Source organism: Lissotriton vulgaris, chromosome 1_1 (genome assembly GCF_964263255.1).
Source record: "Lissotriton vulgaris chromosome 1_1, aLisVul1.2, whole genome shotgun sequence".
Classification (NCBI taxonomy): Eukaryota; Metazoa; Chordata; class Amphibia; order Caudata; family Salamandridae; genus Lissotriton; species Lissotriton vulgaris.
In genome coordinates this window covers 1,778,287,649-1,778,304,062 of record NC_141685.1, presented here as the reverse complement: position 1 = coordinate 1,778,304,062, position 16,414 = coordinate 1,778,287,649, and the positions used below count along the sequence as shown (strand labels likewise).

The following is a 16,414-nucleotide window of genomic DNA, read 5'->3' as shown; positions in this document are numbered from 1 at the left end:
CAGTAGCTCCTTGGCCACCTTCCATCTAGCTACTTCGGCATTGCATGTAACAAACGTATGGTTGTTGCAGGGCCTCCCTTTCCCTGGCCCCATGTAAGGTATGCTAAAGCTGTTGCTTTGACCCTCCACCAGTACGTGTGCATCATCTTTCTTATGGCAATGTTGAGTAACTTCATCAGATATTGGCACTTAATTGGGGTGTGCACCAGTCCCGGTACTCTCGCGGTCCCACTAACTTCCTGTTACTTTTTGAAGGGGACCTTTTTCTCATTATTTGTTTCCCCTTTACTGCACTCACTTGCTCCCACTGTAAATGCCGCAAGCGTGCTTTAATTTGCAGGCCGCACCCCATTTGCACTCGCCTTTCTCAAACTTCCAACATACTGCAGGCTGTGACTGCACCTGCTTGCCACCTGTATACTGTCTCCCTTTGTTGCTCTGCAAGTACCACTCTGTCCTCTGTTTGCCCCATATGAATGAAAGGACTGCTGGTGTGTCTCCACCCCCCTCGCACAGCGACCATGTGTTCAGTGAAACCTGCTACGTCCTGATGGTCCCCGTCTATGATGGGCTACATCCTGATGGTCGCAGTCTATGATGGGCCATGTCGGCATCTTTGCCCTAAAGCCATCATCATAGTTTTACCAGTCCTCCCTTTGTTACTTTTACTGTGCCGCATGCACCTTCTGCTCATACAACAACATTGCCGCAGCGGCGTGCGGGAATTTTTCAACAAACACACAAACCAAGGTATGAAATGCATGCAACCAGTGTTCAATGAGCCTCTCTAACCTGGGCCTGCATTTCTCTCAGTTGTCCTCATCGTTTTTGCTCTGCAGCACCAGGTCCAGCCCTGTCTGTTTGGCCTCAAGCAGCACAAATATATTGATGAATGTCCCTTTAAATCTCTTGCGGATTGCAGAACGAGCCCAGCGCCTTTAAGATGCATCACCTTCCCTCATTCTCGTCAGGGCGGCAGCAGCACGGACAGCCTCCGGAGCAGTGGTGGCTCCTCTATAGGGGCGTTGGGTGCCGCCCCCCTGCTTTCTCGCAGTGCGAGAAGGCAGAAACATAAATGGTAATAACTACCATTTGTTTCTGCCTTCTCGCACTGCAAGAAAGCAGAAGTTCCTGGTTGGGGGTGGGCGGTCCTGCTCGAGGGCAGGGGGGAGTGGCTTGCCCACTGTTGTTCATACTGACTGTTTGGGCGGCCTCAGGCTGCTCAAACAGTCAGTATTCACAACAGTGGACAAGCCACTCCCCCCTGCCCTCGAGCAATAACACCCACTCTCCCTGTTCTCTATGTATGCGGCAGCATACATAGAGAAAATGACCTGGGTGGGGCGCGGCCTCACCAATCAAAACGCTGCGGTGGATGGGAGGGAGGCTGCCTGTAGCCTTCCTGATGACGAGGCTAGAGGAATTCAAACGCAGGACGGCGTGAGTCGGGAGTCTCGGGACGGTAAATTTTACTTTTATTTTATATATTTTTTCCCTTCATTATAAGTAAGTGTACAGTAATACACCCAAGGCAGTTAATTAATGAGCCTCTAGTAATGCACATTTGCATCTGTAGTGCTTTAGCTATGACCACATTTATTAGAAAAGGGACACATGTTTTTGTTTATCCCTTTGAATTGTTGAGGTCTGGTTTTATCTCTGTTGGCCTCTTCACCATTACCAAACTGTCACGTACCACGTTTTCGGTAATTTTCTACAGAACCCTACTGTAATTTTAAAAGTATGCGGATGGATTGAACTAAAGAAAGTTGTGCTTCTTTAGCAGGGTAATCTTATTTTGTGCCCCCTACCACAACCCAGCGGCCTAAATCAAACCTGCATCCCGTCCCGCAACCAGTGAGTGGCAAAAATGATAGGACCCACCTGCAGAATGTGGTTTCTGTTGGAGACAGCACCAGCAAAAAGTTCCTCTGTGTTTCGCTTTCATAAAGGATGAGATGAAATAGTAAAATAAACAAGCATTGGCGCAAAGAGCATGGGTTTCGGCAATGGAGGATTTCCGAGCTATTGTCAGTGGTATAGGTCGAATAAGATTAAATACAAACATATTTTCTATGTCCACACAGAAATCCAGTTGATGGAATATGTACTTTTGCGTGCATTATGCAGTTTTAGACTTCTCTCATACTGTATTTCCTCGTAGGGTTATCATTATCAATGAAATACGTTCGTAGTAACAGAAAAATAATACATTAATTGTTGAAGATTTTGGCCAGCATTAGGCATTGTATGACAACAATAGTAAATAGTTATCTGCAACATTCTTGAATGCGATCACCAAGATGGGTCGGTATTAGAACGCGTTTCAGCAGTCATCAAAGCTGGAGCAGCTTATGTAGTACATGCAGGAGGGCTGTCTGGTTGTTCATTACTGTAGTCCTACTTCTGTGTCAGTGCACAGGTGTTCTGCAGGAGGGATGGCTGCCACTGACTCTGATGGGGACGAGTATAAAGAGTGGCTAGTAAAGTCTATCTGGTTGCGAGTAATGAGCAGGGGTGGTTCCTATGTACATATTATCCTTGGAGTACATGCTGGTTAATGATGGCCTGGAGTGTGTTATTGAAGTTTTGTAATGGATGTTTTCTGAATACTGATAGGCCGCAGTTAGCTGAGCTCTGGGGATTGCCAGAGTGATTACAAAAATGGTGAGGAAGACCACCAAGCTCCCCTTATGGCGGTCAGGCTCGCTCGCTAGGCTCACTCACCACTGGGCACTCACCCTGAACTTTTACGCCTCACCACTTTCAAATGTCACCAGCCGCCACTGCTCCGGAGCAAAGGTAGTCAAGCTCCACTCACAGAGCAGTCTTTTCCTTGCTGGTCGCCACTCGCCTCCTTGCTCAGAGGGCTGTGCTCTCACTCGGATGGCGGGGCTTTCCCTTGCCTGCTGGGAGAGTCCCCCACTGGTCGCCTGTTCACGTCTGCCCGCCTGACTCCAATGTTGTGCGTTTCGGTGCAGCAGTTTCTTCCTTCGACAAGGTAAAAGCCTAGGTGGTGCAAGCTCCTTTTTCCTCTGCTCTCTGGCGAGTCAGCTTACAAGCAACAATTAGCTTTCAGACACCACATTCATTAAACCCAGACACCTTTTCTCAAAACACTTGTTGCATTATTTCTTGTAAATAGAAAGATGAGAAATACAGAACGGTCATCTGGCAATAAGGGGTGAACAATTATCAAATGTATCCAATTCTGAACTTTGCTAATTCAATACATTTAGACTTGTTCTGTATTTATGTGTGCTCATTTTGCACCTCATACCACTAATGGAAGTTTGAGAGAGTGGGTACTCTAAAGAGGTATATAACAAATGAAGATGAAAATATGAAGCAACAAACACATAAAGAAAATTGCTCTAAGTGTCTTCAGAAACAAAACAATACTCAGTGATCACTAATCTTTCCTTATTTTCTCTTTTTCAGGGAAGGTTGCCATAAGGTGCAAGAACAGTTAAAACACCCACTATAAATTGCAGTACTCTTGTTGCAGTCCCTTTGAAATGCTCCCTAAGACACAGATCACTTGTAGTCCTAGAATGAGAGTATTACCCAAGCACCAGTGCACACACACACTGTTGGCACAGCTGATACACATGGACAGCAGCCACAGAGGAAGGATGCCCTTTGAGGGCCTTTTGGCAATAGCAACCCTCGAGATCATTCTTGCCAAGCAGGCCAACTAAATCGAACACTGATGAGAAGGAACCAAATCCGAACATTGCTGAGACATGTTTTTACCTTTTCTTTTTAAATGATTTGAGTTCCTAAAGTTCCTATTTAAGCTCAAGAGAATACATACTACCGAATGTTACGTTACAAAAGTGCCCTTCCCTGTAGATGGCGATTATTTCTTTCAAACATAAACCTACTGCAGAGTAAAAGAATGACTATTATCTAGGACACACCAGTTCATCTAGGAACGCACTGAGCTAGAAGTATTATCTGCAGCAGGGCTGACTCTACTGAGCAAGCACCAGATACAAATGTACGAGGAACAGTACACAATGTTACCCTTACTGAAAATCAAGGGAACATTCTAAGAGGCGGCACTTAGGCTTTTAAATAGCAACTAAATGCCAAAGGAAATCAAATAAGGAAACCTCAAAATGGCTGCCTTTGAGCCAATGACAAGCCGCGGGGCTGGACGCAATCCAGCTATGCACTCGAGTACAAAATGCCCTGTAATGCTTCGAGAGCACAGCCAACATGCACACAGCTGGCACCCAGACAGGGCCCTCCTTTAGTGGGTAAATGGAGTTCAGGGCGTAGACCGGGCAATTCCCGGGGTAACACTGCGCATGCGCACATCCAGAGGGGAGACGCAGCTTGTAGGACCTGACACCGGTAGTGACCCTGCCATATGGCCAGAAATGTACAAAAATTCTAGATGAGGATGTTTAGTATAAGTTAGGTAACTACATGTATTAGAGTTTTGTTAAAGTCAGGCTCTCAAACTTGTTGCTAAGAAGTATGTACCTAAATGTCCTGCTGAATTTTTGTATAAATTGTTGATTATGCAATTAAAACCTTTTTTAATTTCATACTTTAATAAATACGGCCGGGCGACTAGCGCCCGCCTTCCAAAAAGTAAAGACGTCTCGTGTCCACGTTCCTGGGTATTGGGTGCCGGATTGGGGGGGGAGGCGGCAGCTAGTCGCTGACCATGTGAAAAGGGGGGGCCCTCGGCCCCCCCGCACGCATGGCGGCGCGGCGACCGTCGCCCCCACTCTCTCCTTTGTCGCCATTCGGCGGTGGGGGCGTGCCCTGGGGGGCGCGACCCACCGCCGATTGGCTGGCGGCCTCCCTGACCCGGATCCTGGGAAGTGGGTCCGGGTCAGGGGGGGCGGGCAATAGGAGGGGCCACCTGGCCCCTCGAGAATAAAGAGATAGGGAGCGCCCAGGAGACCCCCTTGTCTCTGGACGCTCCCTCGCCGTAACGGTGTGCCCCGCGCTCGGGGCTTCTTTGTTTTCCCACCCACCATCCCTTGGCAGAAAAGTTTTGTAGCAGATTTATGTCTGATTGAATGGTAAGTTTTGAGGGTACGGTCCACGGGTCTCACAGGATAACAGAGGTGGAACTGTTGGTATATTGTTGATGCTTTTGTCTAGGAATTTTATCCCTTTTTAGCAAAACAGGTGTGAAGTGAATTGTATTTGAAGCTATGTGTCTTTAGGCCTTTTTTCCTTTTTAGCTATACGTTGATACTGTTATTTAGCGAAACATGTCTGAAGCGAATTGTATTGCAATGCCATGTGTCGTTAGGCCTTTTTTCCCTTTTTAGCTACACGTTGATACTGTTATTTATTAGCCAGTGTAGCTGTCCTTTAGAATTTTTTCCCATAGGTCGTCGTATTTATTAGGTATGGGGCATGCGGTAAGGTCATTATCGGTGAGCACATATTTGAGGTCTGAGGGGGCGGGCATCATCCTATGGAGGTTCCCGCCCAGGGGGAGGAGCCTGCGGGCCACTCCCACAACTCCAGGGGCAAGGTAATAGATGCTGCAAAGCAAAGGAGCGCGGGTAGGAGTAGTTCACGCTTTCCTTAGGCTGGTAGCCACCCCGCGCGCGTGGACTCATGACGCCACCGGCGCAGAGTAAGGGCCCTCCTTTAGTGGGTAAATGGAGTTCAGGGCGTAGACCGGGCAATTCCCGGGGTAACACTGCGCATGCGCACATCCAGAGGGGAGACGCAGCTTGTAGGACCTGACACCGGTAGTGACCCTGCCATATGGCCAGAAATGTACAAAAATTCTAGATGAGGATGTTTAGTATAAGTTAGGTAACTACATGTATTAGAGTTTTGTTAAAGTCAGGCTCTCAAACTTGTTGCTAAGAAGTATGTACCTAAATGTCCTGCTGAATTTTTGTATAAATTGTTGATTATGCAATTAAAACCTTTTTTAATTTCATACTTTAATAAATACGGCCGGGCGACTAGCGCCCGCCTTCCAAAAAGTAAAGACGTCTCGTGTCCACGTTCCTGGGTATTGGGTGCCGGATTGGGGGGGAGGCGGCAGCTAGTCGCTGACCATGTACTGAGCAAGCACCAGATACAAATGTACGAGGAACAGTACACAATGTTACCCTTACTGAAAATCAAGGGAACATTCTAAGAGGCGGCACTTAGGCTTTTAAATAGCAACTAAATGCCAAAGGAAATCAAATAAGGAAACCTCAAAATGGCTGCCTTTGAGCCAATGACAAGCCGCGGGGCTGGACGCAATCCAGCTATGCACTCGAGTACAAAATGCCCTGTAATGCTTCGAGAGCACAGCCAACATGCACACAGCTGGCACCCAGACAGGGTCGGAATAAATAACCGTCAGAACATAACCCACTGAGACTGAAACATGAAAGCCAGATGAGGAAGTGGCACTCTGGTGGAGACTAAAGCTTGTCAGAGGCGACAGATAATGGCTGGAGTGTGGTACACAGTTCGATTTTCATCCCTCCCGGTACACTATACGCAAGATTTGCCAAGATCAGCAGGCATAGTGAACAGACAAGCTGTCCTACACCTGTCAGCCTGGCGGGAGCTCGTCCGAAGCAGAAACCATTTTTGATCCAGATAAATGGGCCTAGCAGGAGTTCCATCAATATTTATCTGAAAATGCTCATGGAGTCTGTGTTTAGCTTAAGCCTCAAATTGTACCAATACACTCACAGATGTTTTCAGGCAATCCCAAACATCTGGATCATGGGACGTAATGTATTACATGTTCAACTACTGATATTGTACTAACTGCAGTAGTTTCTAACACATGCATATCACACATTTCCTAAATACTCTCCAAACATTTTTTATACCTAAAGATAAAAAATACAACAAGCATTTTGAAACTAAGAGGCTGCATAAGCGTTCTGGGCACGCGCAAAAATTAATTAGCTTCATGGGTTCTAATCTAGTTTTCAGACACACTCAATAGTATTATAGAACCATAATACCTGGCTACTTACTAAGTATTGTCTATATACTATTGTCATTACTACAACCTGTGGAGCAAATAAGATGGGCGCTCTCAGCTCAGAGTGGTCGCAGGAGGCAGCTGTAACCATTAAAACTCAGGGCGCGCTGAAAGATATTACAGTGCCCAGTCAGCCCGTCACTTACACAGTGGAGGAGACTGTAAGGTACATTAGGGAAACAAGAACCGATGGGGCCCCTGGTCCAAATGGTATTCCCGCCCAAGTCTTCAAAACCGCCCCTGCCTTTTTTGCATCCATACTTACCCCGCTATACAATCATTCATTCTCCACAGCAATTTTACCAACATCCTGGAAAGGCTCAGTCTTATTTCTAATACATAAGAAGGGAGACCACTCGAACCCGGCTAATTACAGGCTCATAGCCCTTCTTGATATAGAAGCCAAGGTATATGCTCGCCTATTACTAAGGGACCTAGAGGCTTGGGTGGACAAGAAGGGCATTCTCCCGCCTTCCCAGACTGGCTTTAGGGCCAATAGCTCCACCATGGACAATATCATAGTGCTCTCCTACCTCTCGAACCAACCCGTATTGAGGAACAAGCTGCCCCTGTTTTGCTGCTTCATAGACTACTCCACGGCCTTCGACCGAGTCAATCGAAGACGGTTATGGGCAAAACTCAAATCTTGGGGGATACCTCAAACCCTGCTAAAAGCTATAAAAGCCCTCTATGAGGGGACATGGGTCCAGGTCAAATTAGGTCCAACAATCGTAACACCAAGAATTGAAACTAACACCGGACTGAAGCAGGGTTGTGTTTTGGCCACCCTACTTTTCAATTTGTACATTGCAGACATGGGGCAAGCCCTGAATGACGCCAACCTAGTACCTCCGAGATTGGGGAAGTTGGCCCTGGGAACTCTCCAGGATGCGGATGATACAGTGGTCATGGGCCACACCAGGGTGGGGCTCCAAAGAGCATTAAACAGTCTTGCAATATACAACAAGGAAAACAGCCTACGGATTAACGAGTGTTAAGAACAACAAGGGACCCCAAGTAGATCAGCATAGGACCTCGGGGAGCATACTTTGTAAAACAACAACGGTCCCATTCATAGGAAATATATGTGAGACAATGAATATAGACGAAATCAATTCTATATTTGGAGCGACATGTCCAGCTGGACAGAGGTCTTCAATTTTTTACTCAATTGAAAGTTTTATACAAAAAGGAATACCTTCAACAAATCACCAGTGTGGGGCACAAGCCTGTACCCAAACACAGATCAATACAGAAGGTTGACAGAAGACAAAACAGGGCTTGTTAAGGCAAAAGCAGCAGTTTCTGTAAAAATTATAGTGTACAGAAATATCAGGCACGCACCATTACATATACATAACATATAACTCAAGTTTTTGTATAAGGTGCACAACAGGTCGACGGCGTTTCGGTCCCACTACTTTATCATGGGGACCATCATCAGGACATTTAATAAATGCCTTATGGTTGTAAGCCTCTAATGCCGGGGTAGATATTGCCGGTGGGGTTCGTGCAATGAGCGTAATGGCCAATTGCCTAGTGAGGCAGAGCGACCTAGAATCGGGCGCAATTCTGAATGACCGCGTTACAATTGTTTAATTCCGCGGTGCCAGGATATACCGGGTCAGTCGGTAGTGGAGGCTTCAGCCAGGAAGCAGACTCCACTACCGACTTACCCAGTATCTCCTAGCACCGCGGAATTATACAATTGTAACACGGTCATTCAGAATTGCGCCCGATTCTGGGTCGCTCTGCCTCACTAGGCAATTGGCCATTACGCTTGCTGCACGAACCCCACCGGCAATATCTACCCCGGCATTAGAGGCTTACAACCATAAGGCATTTATTAAATGTCCTGATGATGGTCCCCATGATTAAGTAGTGGGACCGAAACGCCGTCGACCTGTTGTGCACCTTATACAAAAACTTGATTTATATGTTATGTACATGTAATGGTGCGTGCCTGATATTTCTGTACACTATAATTTTTACAGAAACTGCTGCTTTTGCCTTAACAAGCCCTGTTTTGTCTATTGTCAACCTTCTGTATTGATCTGTGTTTGGGTAGAGGCTTGTGCCCCACACTGGTGATTTGTTGAAGGTATTCCTTTTTGTATAAAACTTTCAATTGAGTAAAAAATTGAAGACCTCTGTCCGGCTGGACATGTCGCTCCAAATATAGAATTGATTTCGTCTATATTCATTGTCTCACATATATTTCCTATGCATGGGACGCGTTACAATTGTATAATTCCGAGGTGCCAGGAGATATCGGGTCAGTCGGTAGTGGAGTCTGCTTCCTGGCTTCGAAGCCAGGAAGCAGACTCCACTACCGACTGACCCGGTATCTCCTGGCACTGCGGAATTATACAATTGTAACGCGGTCATTCAGAATTGCGCCCGATTCTGGGTCACTCTGCCTCACTAGGCAATTGGCCATTACGCTCGCTGCACGAACCCCACCGGCAATATCTACCCCGGCATTAGAGGCTTACAACCATAAGGCATTTATTAAATGTCCTGATGATGGTCCCCATGATTAAGTAGTGGGACCGAAACGCCGTCGACCTGTTGTGCACCTTATACAAAAACTTGATTTATATGTTATGTACATGTAATGGTGCGTGCCTGATATTTCTGTACACTATAATTTTTACAGAAACTGCTGCTTTTGCCTTAACAAGCCCTGTTTTGTCTATTGTCAACCTTCTGTATTGATCTGTGTTTGGGTAGAGGCTTGTGCCCCACACTGGTGATTTGTTGAAGGTATTCCTTTTTGTATAAAACTTTCAATTGAGTAAAAAATTGAAGACCTCTGTCCGGCTGGACATGTCGCTCCAAATATAGAATTGATTTCGTCTATATTCATTGTCTCACATATATTTCCTATGCATGGGATGCGTTACAATTGTATAATTCCGAGGTGCCAGGAGATACCGGGTCAGTCGGTAGTGGAGTCTGCTTCCTGGCTTCGAAGCCAGGAAGCAGACTCCACTACCGACTGACCCGGTATCTCCTGGCACTGCGGAATTATACAATTGTAACGCGGTCATTCAGAATTGCGCCCGATTCTGGGTCACTCTGCCTCACTAGGCAATTGGCCATTACGCTCGCTGCACGAACCCCACCGGCAATATCTACCCCGGCATTAGAGGCTACAACCATAAGGCATTTATTAAATGTCCTGATGATGGTCCCCATGATTAAGTAGTGGGACCGAAACGCCGTCGACCTGTTGTGCACCTTATACAAAAACTTGATTTATATGTTATGTATATGTAATGGTGCGTGCCTGATATTTCTGTACACTATAATTTTTACAGAAACTGCTGCTTTTGCCTTAACAAGCCCTGTTTTGTTTTCTGTCAACCTTCTGTATTGATCTGTGTTTGGGTACATGCCTGTGCCCCACACTGGTGATTTGTTGAAGATATTCCTTTTTGTAAAAAACTTTCAATTGAGTAAAAAATTGAAGACCTCTGTCCGGCTTGACATGTCGCTCCAAATATAGAATTGATTTCGTCTATATGCATTGTCCCACATATATTTCCTATGCATGGGACCGTTGTTGTTTTAAAAACTACGGATTAACGAGAGCAAGACCAAGATAGTAATCTTTGGAAAATACCCCCACAAAATACAAGCAACATGGTCATTGGGTGAGCACCAAATCAGGACAGCCACATCCTACAATTATCTGGGGGTTTGGGTGTCGGAGAGGGCCACTGCAGTCAAATACATAAAGGAGTTATCACAGAGAATTAGTTAGTCCATCTATAGAACCCATGCTGACTGTACTTAGGGCAAAATTGATTCTCGCAATCATGTATGGTCACTTAGCCTTCCAGGAGCACTTGAGAAAGTCATTAACGTGGCCCAGATGAAAGCCTATAAGACTGTGCTACAAGCTCCTAGACAAGCAAGGAACACCAGGCTAAGGTTGGAAATAGGTTTGAACCGCCCGGAGTTGGTACTACAGGGGGACCTAATAAAATATTATATCAGAGTACTGAAAGCCCCTGAAAACAATCTCAAATATTTTCAAAATTTTATTTTCAGAATAGCGGGCTCCCCATGGCTCTCGAAGTTGGAACAAGCAATAGACCTATTGAAAATCGAGGGAAAGAGCATGCCCCTTCAGGAAATTCCTTATTCTGCCTGGGTCCAAGCTGTAAAGCGCCAAGTCCGGATCATCTCATTTGAACTGGATCGTTCATCACTCCGGTACAACTCCCTCACAGTGGCCCTGGACAAGTCATATACTCCTGTCAAAGTCCAACCATATTTGCAAGATTCACTTTCAGCTCAAGCAAGAAAGAAAATTCTGTAATTGCGCCTCCTGGCCCTCAAGATTTTTGCTTTTAACCCAAAATGGGCACGAACTGACAGCACCGTCTCCTGCCGGTTATGCAACTACCACAGAGAATCTTAGCTACACCTTTTATGCTGCTGTTCAAAGCTGGCCAGCGATCGTCATCGTTTGCTGCGCCCGGCCCTAAGGGATTTGAGCTTCAGAACCTGCCGAGAGGCCTCGGCCTGGTGCTTCTCAGAAACCACAACTTGTTTACTTGCCAGGGTGGGCAAGTTTATCCATCAAGTTAGAATTGCACTTGATTTCCATCAAAAGGCCACAGAACTCAGGGATCCTGTCATTCTGTAATGAAAAGTATCTGGTGCCCCAACCCCTTTAGTCGTCACCTAATTCAGGGGTTTCTTGCAAGGCCACTGGAATCAGAAATCAAACTAGGGGCCAGACAGGGGGCCCGTTAAGAATTTATCTTAATGACAATTAGAATTATGGAGAGAACGACCCTTCATTCCTCTAGTCTTCCAACTGTAGCTGTTATTCTAAATTACACTCATCATACAGCGGGCGCTACTATTTGTAAGGTTACATCTCTCAAAGTCTACTTGATGACACTGGGGATGTAACTATTGGCCTTTCGCCCAATAGGTCCATTTTTTCAAGAAAGGTAAGTATTCCTTAATGCTACGAACAGTTAGAGACACCAGTTCCTATATTGACAACAGCCTGCAGATGAAAACATTGCAGGCCGATGAACCTCATTCAAAGTTTGTGGAGAATCAGTTCTGCAGTAATTCACTGAAGCTCCTGGCCTGCTTTTTTGTGTTTAAGGCACAAACCGCCTGCTTTAGAATTTTGTTTCTGAAATACAAAACATGGACAACAGACTGCTCTGATTTGGTAGCAGATATTACAGTTTTCGAGAAAGTGCTCCTGCTGTATCAGCGAAGCATTTTCACTAAAATGATCCCTGCCAAAGCCGGTTGATATTGACATCAGCCGATTGGTCCTTCACCAGGTGGTTGAGGCAAGTGCCTCAGCTGCCCCAATGGACCAATCAACAATTTTCAAATGAGAGTAATGGTCTGTAACTAATTGCTCAAAGTAATGGAACTTATTAGGTTGCAAATAAGGGGTCAGTCTTGCATTGAAGAAAGGGCTACTCCAGTTTATAGAAGGCATTGTGAACTGGGCACATTGCCTCACTTTTCTTAAGTGGAATTCAACAAAATGCTATAAGCACTGCATTGATCTGTTCTCTATATGGATGTTCTTGGTATGAGGTTCTGGCCAATAGTCGTGCTAGCATTCTGTTCCTCACCTGGGGCCGTATTACACAAGGTGTCCTGGGGCGCAATGTGCATTTGTGCCTGTTTTGCTCGCTCTCAGGGCACTTTGGTATTACAGGCGGGGCCGCAGATGCTTGTGAGTCACCTTCTGTAATACCGGAAGCAATGGCGCACAAACAGCGCAAGCGCTTACTCAGAGGGTGTTTCCTCATTTGCATGGGGTGGGGGTGGCCCCATGCAAATGAGGGAATCCCTTTGCCTCTATGCCCATGAGGTATCACAATGGCGGACGCAGAGGTAAAGAAGCTCTCACTTAGAATCACAGCTTGTCAGCGCTTGTCACTTGTTTATTTCAAACTTTACAAAAAGCATCGGAAACATATTAAAGTCATTTATTTTGGCAGTTCTACTTTTTCAAATGAGGTTACCTAAGACAACTTCATAGCATTTTATGATAATTACGACTTTTAAACGGTTATATTGTTCCACACCCCTTTGCGTGAGTAGATTTAGAACATATATTTAGAAATCAATCTACCATCCGGTTGAGTAGACCCTCTTGTAGAAAAGTTGATATGCAAACTTTATAATGTATAGTTAATAAAAAATGCATTAAGTATTAGCATTTTAAAATATTTACCTATTTCACTCTCTTTATGGTCAGCGAGGTTTAGTGATCGACATGCCTGAAGTTTCACTTTTTTAATATTTATTATATACTATGCTGTTCAATTTCAAAACAAATGTCAAAGTAGCTGGGAGAGGTTTTTACCCACGGACGCAGTGGTTAATTTTTGCCGGTGTCTGCAGGTGAGGCCTACCAACACTCATTTTTGGGGACCGGGGCTTCTTTTTCAACATCAAACTTTGACCCACAGCAGGAGCGAAAAAACAAACATGGGGCAAAGAGGGAGGAAGAGAAAAGCAGAAGAACCATGACAAAGGTGGGGAATGCAGGGATGATAAAAGGGCAGGCAGTGTGTGCTGGCATATTAAAGAGGCATGAGGTGGAATCAAGACTATGCAGCATTGGTATTCACCACACCCACATTCAATCTTTCTGCAGCACGCTTCTGAGCAAAACACTGGGCCCCTGAGCCCACACTTATTCTTTTACAAATAAAGTATTGCAAAGACATGGACACAGCTTGTAACTACCAAACATGGTTGTAAAACATAGACAACTGTATGGCAGCAAGTTATCTGGAATTTAACCCCACCAAAGATTAAAGTTTTTAGTGGAGTCACATCAAGACAGCAGGTCGGGCTCTGTATTATCCAACAACTAATCAAATTGGCAGTTCGGGTGGACAGTTCCCATGAGGCACATGGTTAAGACTGATTTGCATATGGCCAGGTCTAAACTGGGGGGGCATGGTGAGCAAAAGAATGATGCATTTAACCCAGATCTCTTGACTGGGGGTGAATGTTTCGATTTGTCTGCATTCCGTCCATCAACCATGTGTCTTTTGCAGTCAATATAATGGGCATGAGGAATAGGTAAGGATCTGACCAGCAGGCACTGGACACAGGGCATGGTGGAGGGTACAGACAGTCGCTGAAGCTATACTCAGAGAATGCAAGAAGAGGGTATACGATGCAGATCTTGGCCACAGATATCATTGGCCCTACCAACGATGGGCTGGGACCACAATATGTCATTGCCAAACCAAAGAAAATACTTGAAAAACCTAATTAAAGGGACATTAGTATTGGTTTCTGACATCACAAACTAAAGTATTTTAAATTGAAGGGGACGTTAAAGTGATGATTAAAATAAAATTAAAGCCAGTGAAATTCCCCCATTATGGTAAGCTATGCAACGATAATGCTGTAAAGGAGCTGCTCATGACCTCATGCAAGACATTAAAGATGATATCACAAACGACACCTTCACTGCTCTCAGGATGACTTATTCATTCATCGGTTGCCTTCCGCTGCTGTTGGTCTGAACTGGCTTGCAGCAGTGACGTTGGCTTCGGTAGACAGGTGGGGTGCTTGCCTAGTATAATCAGTGATCATGTTAAGAATGGGGCCACATTTAAATGTTGTCAATGTAAAGATTTGCATATTTAGCAAATACGGAAAAAATTGAGCAACATCCTCACTGGGCGGGTCCTTTACAACAACACATGTAAAATGTCTAAGTGCATCTGGGAATCCAGACAGCTTGACAAATACGCCTATTATTTGCATTATTTCAATTCCACACGCTTCTTTGGGGCAGGTAAAAAGAAGAACAGATTTGGATAGTTTGAAATGAAGTCTGGCCCAAAATGTCAAGGGATGTCTCTGTCCGGATGCACAGTTTCGATGGAGAGTCATCTGTGGGGTGCTTTCAATAAGTGGGCAGGAGCCAATGAATCGATTTAGTTTTATAGCTGCAGATATCACTGGATGTAAGAGCCTTCATCGAATGCTTGAACCAGACTTCGCATGAGAGAAAGCGAGAAAGAGATGGGAGCCCCCCAGTTCTGGGATGGGTCAGACAGTTGCAAATCAATAGAGTCCAGAACAGAGGTGCTCTAGAAAAAGACAAATGGCGTCAACATAGGAGTTTGAACCACATTCATCCACAAATAGAAAATATCACCAAACGCTTGTATTCATTATGCAGTCTTTTCGGATTATTTTTAAATGAAACGGGACAGCTTTTATCCCAAACAATATGATTGAAAATGTCTAGCAGGTTATCAGGCTGAACGCATTGACATCTGTTGCTTAACCGCATATTGATTGTTGCTGCTTTGGAAACTGTTGTCTATTTTTGAAACCTCAAATCTTTGGAGCGTCAATTGGTGTTTTAAAAAACATTTTTAGTAATCCATGCCAACATCTGAGGAAGCAACATATAAAGGAAAAATAAATAAAAGAAAGTAGCAAAATACATGTTAACGTCTTCTGTGTTTTGGGGCTCTACATATATATGAAAAAAATGTATAGACAATTTCATAAAAGGCTTAATAAAGAATATAAACTTTAGATAATATTATCCATGACGTTAATTTGTCTTTTTTTTCTAGGAAGGAGACTGAACAATACGTTTTATAAATGACAGTCCACCATTAAGGTTGTGTTATCCAGAAAACAGAAACTTGTGCAGCTTAATACCCTGTCCTTTTAAAGAGAGTAACGCTCCGTTTAATACCAGTGTTTAATTATTTAGCCACCAAAGTAGGTGCTTGTCCTCAAAATGCAGTGGGAGGTGCCCTTAAAAGCATGAACGTGCTCTTCCCTCTTCAAGTCAAGACCAGTCACTGAATGCCAGCAGCATGGAAATGTTTGCCTTTGTTTGCAGTCCACACTGTGCCTGCCCAAAGGTCCCTGGGAACACGCTGTTCTAGGCTATGATCGGAGAAAACAGCACTTTGTATGATTTCAAAACACTGCCCCTCCCTGGCCAACCTGCCACCACTTTCTGTCCTCTTGTCTGCAATAAACATGACTCTGCGTACCTGAGATGGTGATATCAGGGGCGGCCTTAGGCATGTGCAAGCTGTGCACCTGCACAGGGCCACCAAACCCCAAGGGCCACAACACCAATATATATCCTTAATATAATAATCCTCAGAGGATTGATACATATTTACGTAGTGCCCCCTGGCAGGGATTTGTCGGCCTCCGGCTCTGTTCCACTTCCAAACACCCTGACCCCCCCTCTTCAATGGCCTCAGCGCTCCACCCCGCCAAGACCCCCACTTCCGGGGCCCCCTACCTACGCTCCCTGTCCAGGGCTACCATGATACTAGAGCCGCCCCTGGTGATATTTACAGAGAGCACCCTGCTTATTTGTCTCTTGGTAGTGGAATAACTGGCAATGTCGTTACCAGATTC

The 16,414-nt window shown here is 45.1% G+C and overlaps 1 protein-coding gene across 2 annotated transcripts in view; it reads right to left on the bottom strand.

Annotated features, from left to right (window-relative positions):
* Window positions 1–16,414, bottom strand: part of PPM1H (protein phosphatase, Mg2+/Mn2+ dependent 1H) — a 654,208-nt gene that overhangs the window by 454,492 nt on the left and 183,302 nt on the right. The gene's annotated exons all lie outside the window — the stretch shown is intronic.